The sequence below is a fragment of the Pinus tabuliformis genome, chromosome 6, assembly GCF_031772625.1.
Source record: "Pinus tabuliformis cultivar Carrire ecotype Pingquan chromosome 6, CPIR1, whole genome shotgun sequence".
NCBI lineage: Eukaryota > Viridiplantae > Streptophyta > Pinopsida > Pinales > Pinaceae > Pinus > Pinus tabuliformis.
This window is the reverse complement of record NC_142292.1, coordinates 1,630,429,292-1,630,446,289: the sequence shown is the minus strand read 5'-3', so window position 1 is coordinate 1,630,446,289 and position 16,998 is coordinate 1,630,429,292. Positions and strand designations below refer to the sequence as shown.

The 16,998-nt window shown below is 35.2% G+C and overlaps 1 pseudogene; it reads right to left on the bottom strand.

Annotated features, from left to right (window-relative positions):
• The window catches only part of LOC149265158 (uncharacterized), a 49,091-nt pseudogene that overhangs the window by 1,040 nt on the left and 31,053 nt on the right, over positions 1–16,998 (bottom strand).

Genomic DNA, 16,998 nt, shown 5'->3' with positions numbered 1-16,998 from the left:
GGTTGGGCTCTGTATCCTTATGAACATGCAAAAGAGTTTTACATTCCTTTATTTCTTGGGTATTTGTGACTTTCGGAGTACCTTGAAATTTCTGATTAAACTGATCCCACTCCTGCTCCAAGCTACTGCCTTTGGCCTCTGAACTGATCTCTATAGTCGGGGTGCACATCATTTGTTTCTCAATTGGCTTCCTACTGGAATCAACTATGTTTTCTGTGTCTTGGGGTTTCCTTGTGTCTAGTGTCTTCTCAGTGTTTACCTCAGATTCTAATTAAGAGCTAGGACCTCCACTAACAATGACACTTGGTGTAGGCTTATCCTTGGGCTTTAATAGATGCATTGGGATCACCTGGAGCTTCTCATCTTTGAATTCCTGAAATCTTTGAAAATATTCAGGTTTCAGATTCGCCTTTTCTCATTCGAATTCTTGTTCGAAGGATATGTCAGATTGTAACAAATCCTTAAAATAATTATCTTCATAGTTGTATGGCTTGAGTTTTACTCCAGTAGTGACATTATATGCCACTTTGTTTGGATCAAATTTCCTCGTAGGAAACGTATGAAGCCTAAGGGCTTTTGTATTTGTTGATTCCTTAGTAGCATGAACAAAATTTGCTAATGCAAAAGAACCACATTTGACAGGGAAAGTGGGCCATAATGACTTCTTGCCGTCTTTGAGAACTTTAGTCAGGCCCCTTCCCACAGTCTAGTAGGCAACCTCTCTTGCTAACAACTTATCAGAAACATATAAAGGAAAGATGTGTGGATCGGTTGTGCTACCAAGAACCCTAATGTAGGTGAACCATTCTTCAATGAAATACTTGCCAACAGTAAGTAGGTCTACAACGGCTTCTTGGGAAAACTTAGGGGCTTTCTTATTGAAAATTATTTGATGTAGGGGCAACACAACAACATGAAATATCTTATGGAAGTGAGTTATGTAATAAGATTCCCATATTTGTTTATGACTGAGATGGATTTGGTAAGGTTCTTGTAAGGTCCATTTCCAAACCATGATTGGAAATGTCATGCAAAAACAAATAGAATCCATAATGTAGGCACTGAAATGGAAGGGAGGGAGGTTATCTGAAGATGAGGCTTTCTTCTGTTGATAAGAGGAGGCTTTCTTCTGTTGATATTCGGTAATGGTGGTGGCTAGGTTGTCAGATAGGATGGAAGGTCAATTCATGATATGAGAATTAACACAGGCATCAATCAGAGGAATCCATTCTATTGAAAACTTAGCATTATTGCGTAGCCCATACAATATACATAACATGGTTGTTGCATAGTTGTAGGGGTTTGCCAAAGAGGCTATAAAATACATACCCGATTTTTCATATTTGAATTTGTTGTCAAACACTCTCCAACCCTAAATTAGCTTGAAGGGGTCTTGATTCTTCTTTGCGAAGTTAGCCACAAATGTGCTGTCATAGATATCCTATGGGTCAGGTATATGGTACATCTTCCTTAAGTCCTCTGCTCTGAATGACCCTATGAGCTCCATCCTTGAATTCTTGAATTGCCTAGCTTCAATGATAAGGTTTTCAATCACCCACTTGATAATATCTGTGTATGGGAGGTTTTTTGCTCATGCTCCTATCCTATGAAGGAAAGAACAGGAAGCATCTATGCATTGAAGTCCTGAAGGCCTGGTTGAGTCAATTGCTGCTCCCGTAACAATGATTTTAGGATGCTCGTCCTTCAGCCTATTGTAAATCACTTCCCAAGCTGTTGCCCCTCCAAAAGCATCACAAAATGTATCAGCGAAGATACGAGCGATCTCTGTAAACTCAGATTCAATAATGGTCTGTTTGCTCTATTTCTGCATCACCTTTCTTAGTGACATGTATTTTATCGCTTGCCTGAAATAGACAAGATATATTAGCGCAGACGATATCAGGTAATTGAGGCTGAAAGATTCTCTAAAATGACTTTGGATCGTGAGAAAGGTTTAATGAGATACTTGATTGTAACTACCCATAACCTGGAAAATTATTATCCTTCCTTGTGCCGCTAAATATTTATTAACCTGTCAACTTGTTTGTTTTGGTATTTAAAATGTAATTATTCCACACGTTGTACCGCTCTTAATTGCGCATCGCGACCTTTAAAAGGATATAACATAGCTCTACCAGATGCATCAAGCGAAATGCGATTGTGGATATCACAATATCGCATTTTGCAAATCATTCACAAACATTCTAATGGCATGGTTAAATTTCTTGCGAACGCTGCGAAGTGTGAAATGTGATTTCTAAATGACAAGGAGCTGTTATTGGGTTATCGTAGCGGGAGACCTAATAGCAGATCACAACTTTTTAAAGGTGTTTTAAGATAGTCATACGGAAAAGTGTGATTTTCGATTTGTGATGTGGATTTCATCCTTAGTTCATTTTCCAAGGTTTTGCTAGGTATTATTTTAGAGTTAGGTAATATTATCCTAAGCCTAAAAATTTAAAAGGGTCCCCATTTATAACCCTAACCTTAGATATTGTTCTTTATAAATGGGGGTTTGTTTCATAGTACAACACAACTTCAAAGAGGTTAGAGGTTACCTTAAATGTTTTCCCGCAGCCAGATTTCCTCTAAGAGATAACACCATCTTTGGGACAAGATTTAAGAGAATTGTGTGTCTCATAGCAAGCTTTGCAACGAAAAGAAATATTTTCGTAATCTAGTTTTAGCATCCATATACATATACATACATATATATATATATATATATATATATATATATATATATATATATATACATACATGATCCATTTACTTGATTTCAGTTTTTAAACCTTTTGCTGGAATCCATTTCCGCACATGTGCACTTTAGATAGAGTTTTGTATCAACTCTTTGGAATTAGAATTTTCCTAAATCATTAGCAGTTGGAGTCAAAGTAGCATGATTCCATAAATACAAAGGAAGATTGAGGATACTTACCCAAACTAGAGAAGTTGATATTGAAGTTGAGAGGGGGTCTAAGGTGGGAATCTAATGCTACACAAAGAACCCTACGCTGCCCTAGAACCAAGGGACTCGACCCAAAATTAAATATCTGTCTTCAATTTTCTATAATACAATAATAAAAAAACCTTGTGCAAGAGGATAGATGTTCAAAGCATCGGATAATAGATACTTACGATTCTCGTAGATCCAAAAGTTAAGATCTATAAGCTTTGGCCACAAACCGTTGAACCTGAAGATCAATCCAACTTTTGAATTTTTTTTTTGGCTCGCAAAGATAATTAGCCACAATTACAATGTCAATCAAGGGAGCTTCAAAACCTGGAATCGTAAAAGAGAGGGATCGAAAGGAAGAGGTTGAAAATGAATTAATAAAGGAAGGAGGTAGCCCCAAAGGGCAAGAATCGAGCTTCACAATGTCACAAAAATATACAAGTGACTTCACTAAACAAGAGCCCTCCTTGCCAAAGGGAGGGATAGCTAACAAATCACTAGATGCTAGCACAGAGAATGGTTCTAAGCTAGATATTGAAGACAGTGAGGACTATGTCGAAATTCAAGGTGACGCAAGGCCTAGAGGCTGATGAAGGAATCTCATAGGAAGGTTAGAAGGAGGATAAAAGCTTCGTCGACACATGCATTGAAATGATTTTTTCGACCGACAAATTAGGAAGCATTGTGAGCCATATCGATTCAACCGTCACTGACAAGGAGGGGATTGAAGATTTGAGATCCATGAGGGTTGTATTCCATTTCATTTGTAGAATTTGAAAGGAGAACGGAGAAGCGGCCAGTTTGGGCTCAACCCTACATGCCACACCAGAGGAGAGCCATATGGCCATCTCTAAATGTATAATTTATTATTAATAATATGTAATTAAATAATTAGTTTTGAAATCTATCTATCTATCTATCTATAGATATATATATATATATATATATATATATATATATATATATATATATATATATATATATATATACATATATATACACATATATATATACATATACACACACACACACACACACACACACACATATATATATATATATATTCTTTTCATTTAAATTTCAATATCATGGATATATCATTGTTACCATTTTCTTCATTAATATTTATGAATATTCATGAATGTATAATAATAAAAAACAATATATTATTCAAATAGTTTTGAATAAAAAAATAATATATTAGATCAAATATTTAAAAAAAATGGCCAAATATTTTTTTATGTATTTTATATCATTAATATATATTTATAATAATAATAATAGTAATGTCAAACATTCATTACAATCGTTCCTCTCGAGTTGAGGGTTGTTATGAATAGGCTATACATGAATGTCATTTCCAAGATTAAGGCCACTAAGGGTTAGTCAAAAGAAATTACATGTAATATTAGAGTTAAGCAAGGATGTCTCATATCCCTACACTTTTTGACATTTACATTGATAAGTTAGAAGAGTGTTTGGAAGTTGCAAGATGTGATGGAGGCAAGCTCATTGGTATGGTGATTATTTTTCCCCTTTATGTTGATGATACCATTCTTTTAGCTAGGATCCATAACAATCTCAACAACCAGTTCAAAATCCTCCAAGATTACTTCTCCAAGATGGGTATGACTATTAATACCGACAAGATTAAAGTCGTGATAATTAAATTCAGAAAGATATACTATGATAATTTTATTTATGATAATAACTATCTCGAGAATGTTTTTTCATACAAATATTTGGGAATTGACATTCATCATCAACTCAATTACAATTACAACATTGAGGAAAGGATAATAGGAGGCTGAAAAGCTTATTATGGGCTTGAAAACAACTGTAAGTATAAAACAAATTGGGCATGGAGTAAAAAACAAATTTCTTGTTTGAGACTCTCATCACCCATGTTATCTTATATGAATGTGAGGTTTGGGGTTGCAATATATCTATAGAATCATGGAGAAAGATTGAAATGATACATTAAAACATTATATCCTACAACTTGAAGATTAATGGAAATACTCCCTAACATATGCTCTTGATTGAAGGTAGCCTTTTTCCCATTGAAAGCATAGTTATGATTAGGTATCTCATGTATAAGAAGCTATACAACATGGAAGCCAAGAGGTATCTTAAAATTGCTTCTAACTCATGCCAAAACCCCATCTCATGCTCAAGCGAGGCTAGCATAAGGATGGCCAGAATTGGCCAAACCATTGGGGTGTCAAGGAGGAGATCAACTTGAAAAATAAATACAATATTAAAAATATTATTACTTCCAAATTTAACGATAAGTTGTGGGAGGATAAGGAGTTAGAGGGGAAAGGAAGTTAATGTATAATAAGGAGGCGATTAACCCCAATTTAAAAAACTGGAATTATATTTCTATCTTAAGAAGTGACAAGAAGAAAATGACCATTGCCAAGATTAGAACTATTTCTAATGAACTCCAAACTCAAATTGGGAGTTGGTATATTCTCAAGACACCTTGGGATCAAAGAGTTTGTCACCTTTGCAATACTGAGAGGGTTGAAGATGAGAAGCACTTTCTCTTTGATTTCCTATCCCTTACTCGCATCCATTCTAATTTTCAAAGTCTTTATCACACTACCAACCTTCCAACCTTCTTGATTTATTAAGTCAATAAAACTATAATGAACTAAATACAATTCTCTCTCTTCTTTGCAATCATAAAAATAAAATTTGTTTATTAGAATTGGGTTTCAATAATTTTGATTATTTAATAAATAGGTAGATAAGATTTGTAACATTTTTATGAAGGGATAAGATTTTATGTCAATTTATATGTTTTATTTATAAAAATTGTGAGTTGTGTTTTGGGGATTTATTTTTTATTAATAAATATGGTCGATATATGCTCATAGACATCATAAAAGGTAAAGAAAATAATAAGTGAATCCACAATTTATGTGTTTCTTTTCATATTCAAATGTGTTGTGCAAATAAAATAAAATTATAAAAGATGTGCTTCCAACATTCACATATGCTTTTAAAATAAAAAATATATAATTATATGTGTTTGTGATAATAAAACAAAATTATGAAAGATGTTCTTTTCACATTCACACGTGCCGTGAAAATAAATATAATTATATATGTGTGGCTAAAATTAAATAAAATTATGAGAGATGAGATTTTCACAATAAATCATGAGAGAGGTGCTTTTGGTACTTTTCATTTTTCACATATTATGTGAAAAAATATACATATATATATTATAATAAAAATATAATAAAATTATGTGTAAAAAATATAATTATACATTATAATAAAAAATAAAAATAAAATAAAATTATGAGAGATATAAAAGTAATTATGGAAAATTTTCTTAAAACATGTGTAGATGCCAAATTTATTTATATACTTAAAACTATATTTTATAAAATAAAAAAATTATATTTTTATTTAAAAAAATAATTTTCATTTTAAATACGATATTCTCATTATTTCATCGACTCACGATCCGAATTCTGGTTCAACACAAAACTTCACACAACTCAATAAGATTTCCTAGTTGTATTTTAGCTCTTCAAATTGGTCTATGAATTTGACCTTTTTAAAAAGAGTGATACAAAGTCAAATATTCTTCCTTTTGTATGTGAAAACAATTATAAATAACGAAACCATCACATACCCCAACCACGCCATGCTTTTATTACCATCACTCATCAAACATCCCTTTTATTTAATGGTCCTCCCTAATTAATTAAGCAATCCCTTGGTCTTTCCATATTCCATAGAATCATGGTAGGTTTCATCAACGCCAAATTTGAAGGAGAAGCCACTCTCCACCAATTTCTTGAACACAATGCTCACCTTTTTGGTATCTGGCATATCCTCAAGCTTGAACGTATACACACAAAAATTCAATTGCTCAATATTTGTATATGTAAACATATCTAGAAAATAGGATAAGGAAATACATTACTAGTAATGATACTCACTCGATTGGGTCATGGTATTGTGGATAGTGTATGTGTGTCTAGACAATATGGTTGTCAGGATTATGCTTGGAGATTGGAATGTTTTGGATTGAAATGCCTTTGTGCACAAATAGGGTTTGAAAATGTGAGGGCGGGGTGGGGTGGTTGGAACCATAGCTACCTGGCCCTCCGATTTCTACCTCCTATCGTTGTCGTTAGAGGTTTTCCTTATTCTTTGTTTTGTGTTTTGATGAGGCCCAATATTGCAACAAGAATGTGCAACTCCCAGGGCTACCAACTTAAATTATACCCCCAGGGTTCATACAAACATAAGAGGTATCGAAACTATATATGCAGTATGAAATGTATCATTTTTTCGTTGATCTAATATAATGGAATGAATATCATGAATTTCATAAATGGAAATGCTTGAAATGAAAACCCTAACCTATAAAAGACAAGGAAATAAAATCTATTCTAGTTGCATAAAGTAAAGAGCATGAATCAACTTTAAATACTAACTAGCTACAATTGCAGGAAGGTTAAAGATTGTACTTATTTCATAAATGAAACATGTTAGGCTACTTGTAGATGCAAATCAAGATTCTACTTATGGAATGTAAATCATTACTCTACTTGCAAAATGTGAAAAATTATTGGAAAAAGGAAACTTTATCTAAAGCGTACGACTGGAAAATCTCAAAACATAACTTAAAAAAATAGGTCTAATCTACTTGCATTGAATACTTTCTCTTCTTATCACTAATTTCAAGATAATTTACCATTGGTGATAGAGGCGTTACACATTGCATAAGAGAATGATCCTTGTGATGCAAATGTGGAAATCTATCTACTAATTTAATTGTTGTTTTCTACTTACAGTGAAGGAAGGATGGGTCTAAAGTGCTCCCTGGTCATCCCCAACCATGGATTCAAAGTTTGGAGGTCATTATTCAATCATAAGATATAAAAATCAAGTTCTTAAAGAAAATATTGTCAAGTTTAGACAATGTTGCACGATGCTACAAGACTGCTATACGATTGCTATAGGATGCTATAAGGTTTCCTTATTTTGCTACATGATTGGGTTTGTGAGAATTCTGAGGGTGGAAAAGGTGAAATAAAGGTGGGAAAGGGTATTTTATGATAGAATAAGGTTGTATGTTTTCATTTCCGAGCTTAGTAACCTTCAGGGGCCCATCTTGCACAAGGAAAAATGCACATTGTGGCCTTCAACAAACCATAAATGTACTCTCGATGAACAATGTTTTGGAGGAGTTATTGAGGTAGAAAAAAGAGTTGGTGGTAGAATAAGTAGTTTAAATAAAAATTCTAACCCTGAAAATCCACATTAGCTCCTAGACACCACAAAAGATTATTATTTTTATACTTGAAAAGACTAAATAACTAGTCTGCAAGCTAGTTTGTCCTATATGTTATCTCACTAATGACCGAGCAAATCGAATGTAAATGAGATGGGGTAAATTTTTATATTGAGTACAATTTCTAGGAATCCAATACAAGGAAAATCACTCAAAAATACCCTTTTTATCATGTGCTAAAAAACAACACAATATTACTACAAAAGCTAGAAATTCAAGAATTAGTGACCTAGTTAACCTACCAAATTCCTAACCTAATCAAGTGAAAATTCCACGGGGTAAATTTTGTTATTAAACTGAATATTTTTAGGAATCAAACGAAGTGTAATCAAATAAAAATTGCCTTGTTAAAATGTGCTAAAAAAAACATAAAATTACTACTATTTTGCTACAAGAGACTTCCAGAAATTCTAGATTTGTGAACTAGTAAACCAATCCAAGTATACCCCTACTAGAAATAAAAGTGGAGCTTCTAAATAAATAAAAATATACACAAAAATACTAATAATTAAATGCCTCTGGAGGAAAATTTGAATTGTTACTTATACGAATAGATGGGGAAGCATCCCCCTTGAAAGGAGGCAAAATTCCCCTCCAAAATCCCTCTAAAATTGGATCTGGTTCCCAACACTAGGAACCTTCATTAAATGACAAAAAATACATTCCTAGATTTTCTCAATCAGTGGAGCTCCATAAATTTTCAATAATTTCATTATATATTTTTCATTTATTATCTAATCTTGGTCCACCCTGTAATAGGGAGCAAGTCCATATACTATCTATATCATAATTTACTCAACATTCTCTTAATATTTTGCAAAAAAAATAATATTAGACGCATAATATGAAATTACTTATAAGCCTTCCTAAGAACATATTAAAGCTAAAAAGAATTATTAAGTGTAGAAGGAGACATTTAATATAAACTTTATGTGCCTAAGAAAGGTTAGATGGGCCTAAATTTGTTTCTAAGTTGGATGCCCATCATACCCCCTACTAAAATTGTTACTCATCCTTTGAGAAACCAACCCATATTCTTGCCTTGGTGTTCTTCTCTTATGACTTAGATTACTTTTCCAATGTCCCACACTAATGTGGACGTAGCTTCCTCTGCTGAATGGAACCCTACATGCTCTTTAATTTCTTCCTTTTGCTTTGGCTCAACTTTTATTTTGGCTCTTTTCCCTGTCCTTTCTTCTGATCGTTTCTTTGATTTCTCCCCTATAAATCTCAACTTATTCTTTTCTTATGTCCTCCTTCAATGGCTTCAATAAACATCTATCAGTATGAAACAATTAATTTTCCTTTTGCTTCAATACGTTTTGGAGTTTTCTCTACACTTAGGCTTTTTTTAAGACAAGGGTAGAATGAAAAATTTGTTTAGATTGTTTGAAATAGAGCATATATCATGCTCAACTAAAAAAAAATCAATTTCCCTTATAATCATGCTTAGATAAACACCCATACTTCATTTTTTTATTCCCAACTTTTATCAAAAATTTACTAGAGGATGTACTTTTGACAAATTAAAGAGTTTCAAAGCCTTCTTTTCCATGGGTAGAAAAGGAAGATATGCACTTTCCCTTTCTCTCATGATTATTTCCTCGTTATTAGTGTTTGAGGGAAATTTTTTCCATTGTCAAGCTTCTTGTAGAAACCTGTGATTTTCATGTAGCAATTTTGTTCTTTCCTGTAGCAGCTCTGTTCCTTCATATAACAACTTTGTTTTCTCCTGTACCATATTTATTTTCAACCTTTCCATTTCCTTTGAATATTTCTATGCTTCCCAAGAATCTAGTGGTTGTTCTGGGTGAAATTTTCCTTCCTGTAGCAGACTCTCTTAATCCTATAACAGTTTGTTCTAATCCTATAACGTCATGTTCTGATCCTATAACACAGAACCTGAATCCAGTAGCAACTAATATTTGAAATCCAAGAGGTGGTGGGTCCACGTTTTTATTTATTTTTTGTTGTTATTATTATTATTATTATTTTTCAAAAATTTTCTCTTTTTTCATTGGATGAAAAATAGACTGTATGTTTTTTTAGCTAATTTAGCTAACCCCCAAGTACTTTTTGTACTCCATGATAACATCCAACTTCCTTAAGTATTTTTTCAATTTTATCTCATTTATCTCCCACACATGTGGGTGTCTTTTGGGTAAAAGTCAAATGAATTTATAAATGAGATCAAGGCTACTTGTTATTAAATTTGAATATAAAAGAGCTTTCCTTCTCACACTTTTAATGTTTTCTCAAGCTAGAATCGTTTCAAAGGGTGAGGTTAAAAAGTTGCATAGTTGTGCCTTACGATGCCTATTTTTCTTGTGTAGGATGTGGTTGTATATGAGGACGCTACCTTTTACTATCCTGAAGCTACATGTGGTAATCTGTTGGAGGTCTTGTTGCTGATAGCCTTAACTTTGGAGGTATTCTAGGTTTTTTGCTTGTTGTTGTTTCTCTTGCTTCACATCCCTCGCTAAAATACTACTGCTAAGATGCTCATGATGTGAGTTTTTAAGTTGATGATTGACTTGTTGATGCTTTCATTAGGTTGTTGGAACATTGGTGAAGTTGTTGGAATTTCCTTTGAGGTACAAAATATCTCTTTCATTAATGGTTTTTCATTGGATGAAATATTTTTATTACTGATTGAAGTTCCATGATTCATGTGATCAAAATATAGATGCCACCATGGATAAAAGGTTGTTGTTGGATATTAGGAGTGACCATGTAATACCCTTCCAGAAGTTTTGTGGCTTCTGAAGATCAAGGAGATTATCCATCAATGCTTCACGATGGCCAATCCTTCATTCTGGTCCTTCAAAGTGCTTTTGACTGTGGTCTTGGAGGGTTTGTGCATATTGCTACAGGAGTGGGTTATTTCCTGTACTAATCACATAGACCCTCTTATGATCACAATAAACTTCATACAATATGATGCAGCCCAGGCCTCTCCCAGGCCACTTCTACCAGGATCCTCTACAACTGTGCACATAAAATATGCACCTCAACACGCTCCAGGTGTACACGTAAAAAATAGAGTCCATGCTTGGCATATTCCATAAGCAATTTCCTAGTGTATAGACAGTATTCAATCAAGGAGTGCGCCTTACCTTCTTATGGGCCAGAGTTCAACTGTCAATAACGCAATAACGCATGCGCTTCAAGGCAGAATCGAGGTGTATATATATGGAGATTAACTGAACAGCAACTATCATGATACCTGTGGCCTGTGATCACTAATTATACTGCCAGCAACTCATAATCGATGCACGGACAGCGATCAATTGCAACATAATAAACCGGCTATCATACATATACATCCACGCCTTCTATTTCCGTAACACCTGGCTATATATATATATATATATATATATATATATATATATATATATATATATATATATCAATCTCCGACGCTCCCAATCGGAATGGTTATGCTTAACTTTGATGCGTTCACTTCAAAGTTTAATGTTGCTGCGGGTTATATACTGGCCCTTACACAGGCTCGTATGGATACATGCGCAGACTTACCACTGTCTCGCATACATACCTCCGTCCCTATCCCGCTTTTGGTCCACCTCCGCACGGGTCTGGCGTTCTATATATATACTGCAACTGATATCGAACTGTTCCTTTAATTCTAGAACGACATCAGATATGTATTACAAATTAAATTCAATCGTTCTTGCCTTACAGAACTTTACACTAATAGATGACAGGCATCTGAGCACCGAAACGTAGCCGGCTATTAAACATGCGCAGATAATATAACATGCACACAACGGTGAGCTGGGGATTCAAGTTTCAAGCGCCGACAGTCTCAAACAATTTACCATTATAACTGTGCTTCTCTTATAACATAACACTGTTAATATTAACATCCCCAGCATTACATGCATACGACGGCCAACAAAGATTCAATACAGAACATATGTCGATATCCAAATATGGGACATAACAAATTCGCACTGAAAACCATTCAATACATCAGCAGTCACTTATATAGCACCGAATTCTGCCATCATGTACAGAGCCCTACCTTAGCATTTGTTAAGCACCAACATATCCATACAATTCGACTTCCACATAAACATATTCACATTAAACAGACAATTACAAGAGCTTTCCACTCATGGCCAGATATACAATCGATGGCCCTTTTACAAACTGCCCGAAGACTTCCTTACTTCTCACACTCACTCCCCACACCCCTCTAATGCCTTTGAGCTCCTTAATTTATTAACTTAACATGATCTAAAAATCACTGAGACTCAACTAAAGCTCATGCAATGCATACATATGGCAAAAGCATCTTTTTATCTTTATTCTGTCTTTTTCCTATTCTAAGATAGAAAAGCTATCCTTATCTCTTAAAGTCCATATCCACTCCTTTATGCCTAAAATCTCTCCTAGTTTTATTTGAGAATATCTAATTAACTTGGAATTTAGGAAATTGATGCATGACCCTATGTCTATTATTTACAATAATTTCCCTTTGGTTGATGCTCCCGCATCATACTCCCAAGGTAGAAAAATTTCATGATCTCCTGATCATGTGTTCAGCTCCATGTTTGTCTGGATCCCATATCTTGTGTTGTAACTTTGCACTTGCCGCTGCTTTTGTCTGTTCTTCTCCAGGTCTCCACACTTTATGTTGTTTTGCTCCACTAGCTGTACTCTTGCAATCTTCTGTTGTCTTCCCCTTGCTGCTTTTGCTACTTCTCTTCTTTGCTGCTGTCTTTTTCTGAGACACTTTCAGCATGATTCTTCTGATTAATTCAATTTCCTTGTCCAATAAATGTTCAGGCTGCTGATTTCTTGCTTCTATGCTGGTCTCTGTTCTGACTGCCACCCGATCATCCACCCTCTCTTGTCTTCTGGAACAGAGAACTTCTTTCCCCTTTAATTGACTGTTCAGCTGAGTCAAATGTTTCTCAGCACCAGCGACATTTCCTGCATTCTCAAAACACATGTTAAAACAAAAATCACAAGGCATCAGTGCCTTACATTCCTCTTTCAGTATCTCAATATGCTGTTTCATCCCAATCAGCACATCAGTATGCTGATTTGCCTTCACCATGAGACTGTTAGCTAGTCCTTCCTTCTTACTATCTTCAGCTTTATGATTGTCATTCATAAAGAGTCCCTTCCCTTGTTTCTCCATCCAATAAGTCCTCTGTCTCTCCAACTCTCTTCTCTGGAGATCTAGTTTCCTATACAATTCAACAACTTCATTAGGGGTAGACCTTGGAAATTTCACATGATTTTCTATACCTCCACTAGTTTTTGACCAATTATCAGCTGGTCCTTCTCTTTCTGCCTCAACATCCTGATTAGACTCCTTCTCCATCTGCTTCTGAGATCTTGCTAACTCATTATCAATCTGAACAGCTTTCAGGTTCAACTCTTCTTGCACAAACTCTAAAGTTTGTTTATCTTCCTGTTCTGTATCTGCAAACATGCGCAACTCATTAGTTTTTAATTCATGAGACTTTTCAGTCTTGACTGCTTCCTTCAACATTTTTCTCTTAATATATTTGCATGCGGGAATTTCAAACTCCAACTCTGGCGCAAGAACTCTAAGTCCCTTTTTCAACAAGGCAATCATAATTTGCTTCAACCTTCTCTCCAACTGTCGCCAAATCACTCTCTTTCCTTTCAGTGGAAAGGTCCATTTTCTATTTTGATCTTTCTGCTCTTGTAGCCATTCTTCCAATACCTACAATTGTACCTTCATTACTGCAATCTCTCTTTCTCGAACTCCTACAGTCATCCCATTTCTTTGTCTTTCACCTGCAAACATCCACAAATTGTCAGATTTAAAAATATGTGACTCTTTGGTCTTACTTGAAGTTTCAGTCTTCAAGCCTTCATCATCACTATCTCCCAGAAATTCTCCTTGTTCTGGTTCACAAATGTATTCTTCCATTTCAACTTCCTCTGGACTCATCTTCTTGCCATCCTCTTTCTTATGTCCTCTACCGTGGCTTTTTCCTGAACCTATGCTATGACTATCAGTAGTCATCTTCTCCTTCGCCATGAGTTCCTCACCTATGAGTTGCATGAAGCCTCTACCACAGCAACCTCTCTTGCTGCCACTTACCTCACCAATCCTTCCCTCCGGATCTGGTCTTTTGGTAATCATTGGTCCTCTGCTGGAACCTTTCGAGCATCCTCTACTGCTCTTTCAGGCTTCTCTCATCTGCAACTTTCTTCAACCTCTGTTGATTCACCTTTGCAACAAGCCTCTGCAACAGCTAGTCCTCCTGGCTGCAATCTTACCTCACTAAGCTCTCCTCACTTAGTCTTTTGGTAAGCACGGTCCTTTGTCTGGAACCTTCTCTTGAGCAACAACTTTGCTGCCTCTAGGCTTCTACAATCTCCTTCTCTCTCTTCTGAGAACACTTCAGTTGTCCTCTTTATCCAATTCCTTATTGGATTCTTCAGGTTCACTGCCACTTCTCTGCAACCATAAACTTCAATTCACAAATTTCAAATCAGAAAAATAATCTCACCTCTTAAGATCTTACATGATCTTGTCCTCCTTCCTCTTTTGCAATCCTGTTCACTTGTGTAGTTTGCATATCAGATTTAAAAACCATTCAACACACTTCAGTTCTAAAAAAAAACAAATATCTTCAGCTGAGCATTCTAGCTCTGATACCACCTGATGCAGCCCAGGCCTCTCCCAGGCCACTTCTACTAGGATCCTCTACAACTGTGCACATAAAATATGCACCTCAACACGCTCCAGGTGTACACGTAAAAAATAGAGTCCATGCTTGGCATATTCCATAAGCAATTTCCTAGTGTATAGACAGTATTCAATCAAGGAGTGTGCCTTACCTTCTTATGGGCCAGAGTTCATTTCTCAATAACGCAATAATGCATGCGTTTCAAGGCAGAATCGAGGTGTATATATATGGAGATTAACTGAACAACAACTATCATGATACCTGCGGCCTGTGATCGCTAATTATACTGCCAGCAACTCATAATCGATGCACGGACAATGATCAATTGCAACATAATAAACAGGCTATCATACATATACATCCACGCCTTCTATTTCCGTAACACCTGGCTATATATATATATATATATATATATATATATATATCAATCTCTGACGCTCCCAATCGGAATGGTTATGCTTAACTTTGATGCGTTCACTTCAAAGTTTAATGTTGTTGCGGGTTATATACTGGCCCTTACACAGGCTCGTATGGATACATGCGCAGACTTACCACTGTCTCGCATACATACCTCCGTCCCTATGCCGCTTTCGGTCCACCTCCGCACGGGTCTGGCGTTCTATATATATACTGCAACTGATATCGAACCGTTCCTTTAATTCTAGAACGACATCAGATATGTATTACAAATTAAATTCAATCGTTCTCGCCTTACAGAACTTCACACTAATAGATGACAGGCATCTGAGCACCGAAACGCAGCCGGCTATTAAACATGCGCAGATAATATAACATGCACACAACGGTGAGCTGGGGATTCAAGTTCAGGCGCCGATAGTCTCAAACAATTTACCATTATAACTGCGCTTCTCTTATAACATAACACTGTTAATATTAACATCACCAGCATTACATGCATACGACGGCCAGCAAAGATTCAATACAGAACATATGTCGATATCCAAATATGGGACATAACAAATTCGCACTGAAAACCATTTAATACATCAGCAGTCACTTATATAGCACCGAATTCTGCCATCATGTACAGAGCCCTACCTTAGCATTTGTTAAGCACCAACATATCCATAAAATTCGACTTCCACATAAACATATTCACATTAAACAGACAATTACAAGAGCTTTCCACTCATGGCCAGATATACAATCGATGGCCCTTTTACAAACTGCCCGAAGACTTCCTTACTTCTCACACTCACTCCTCACACCCCTCTAATGCCTTTGAGCTCCTTAATTTATTAACTTAACATGATCTAAAAATCACTGAGACTCAACTAAAGCTCATGCAATGCATACATATGGCAAAAGCATCTTTTTATCTTTATTCTGTCTTTTTCCTATTCTAAGATAGAAAAGCTATCCTTATCTCTTAAAGTCCATATCCACTCCTTTATGCCTAAAAGCTCTCCTAGTTTTATTTGAGAATATCTAATTAACTTGGAATTTAGGAAACTGATGCATGACCCTATGTCTATTATTTACAATAATTTCCCTTTGGTTGATGCTCCCGCATCACAATACATCCAAAAACTCCGATAATTCATGTTAAACTCATGAACAAGGATTAGAGGCTTTGGTTGTGGTGAAAATAATGAAAGGAGTGGTAAAAATGAGGTTTTTTTATGGACATAGTACTTGTGTGAAGAAGTGAGTAAATGGTGTAGAGTATGGATGATGAGGTATGGTAAACTCATTTTTAATTCCCCCAAGGAAAACATAATATCTGAACTCTCTCTCTATGCCGATCACAATCCTGTAGCAATTTCAGTCAATCTTGTAGCACTATTAAACAATCATGTAGTGAAATTGTTTAATCCATATCTCCCAAAGTTTGAGATTATCTCTCAAAAGTTCTGATAAATTATCATCCTATATTATCCTTTATACTAAATTGTTTTTTCACAATTTAGAGAGATCTAGTTTTGTGTGTGAATTCGCCTCTGCTTCGACTTTCAACTAATTTTTAAGAAAAAACAATGACCTCATATCATAAT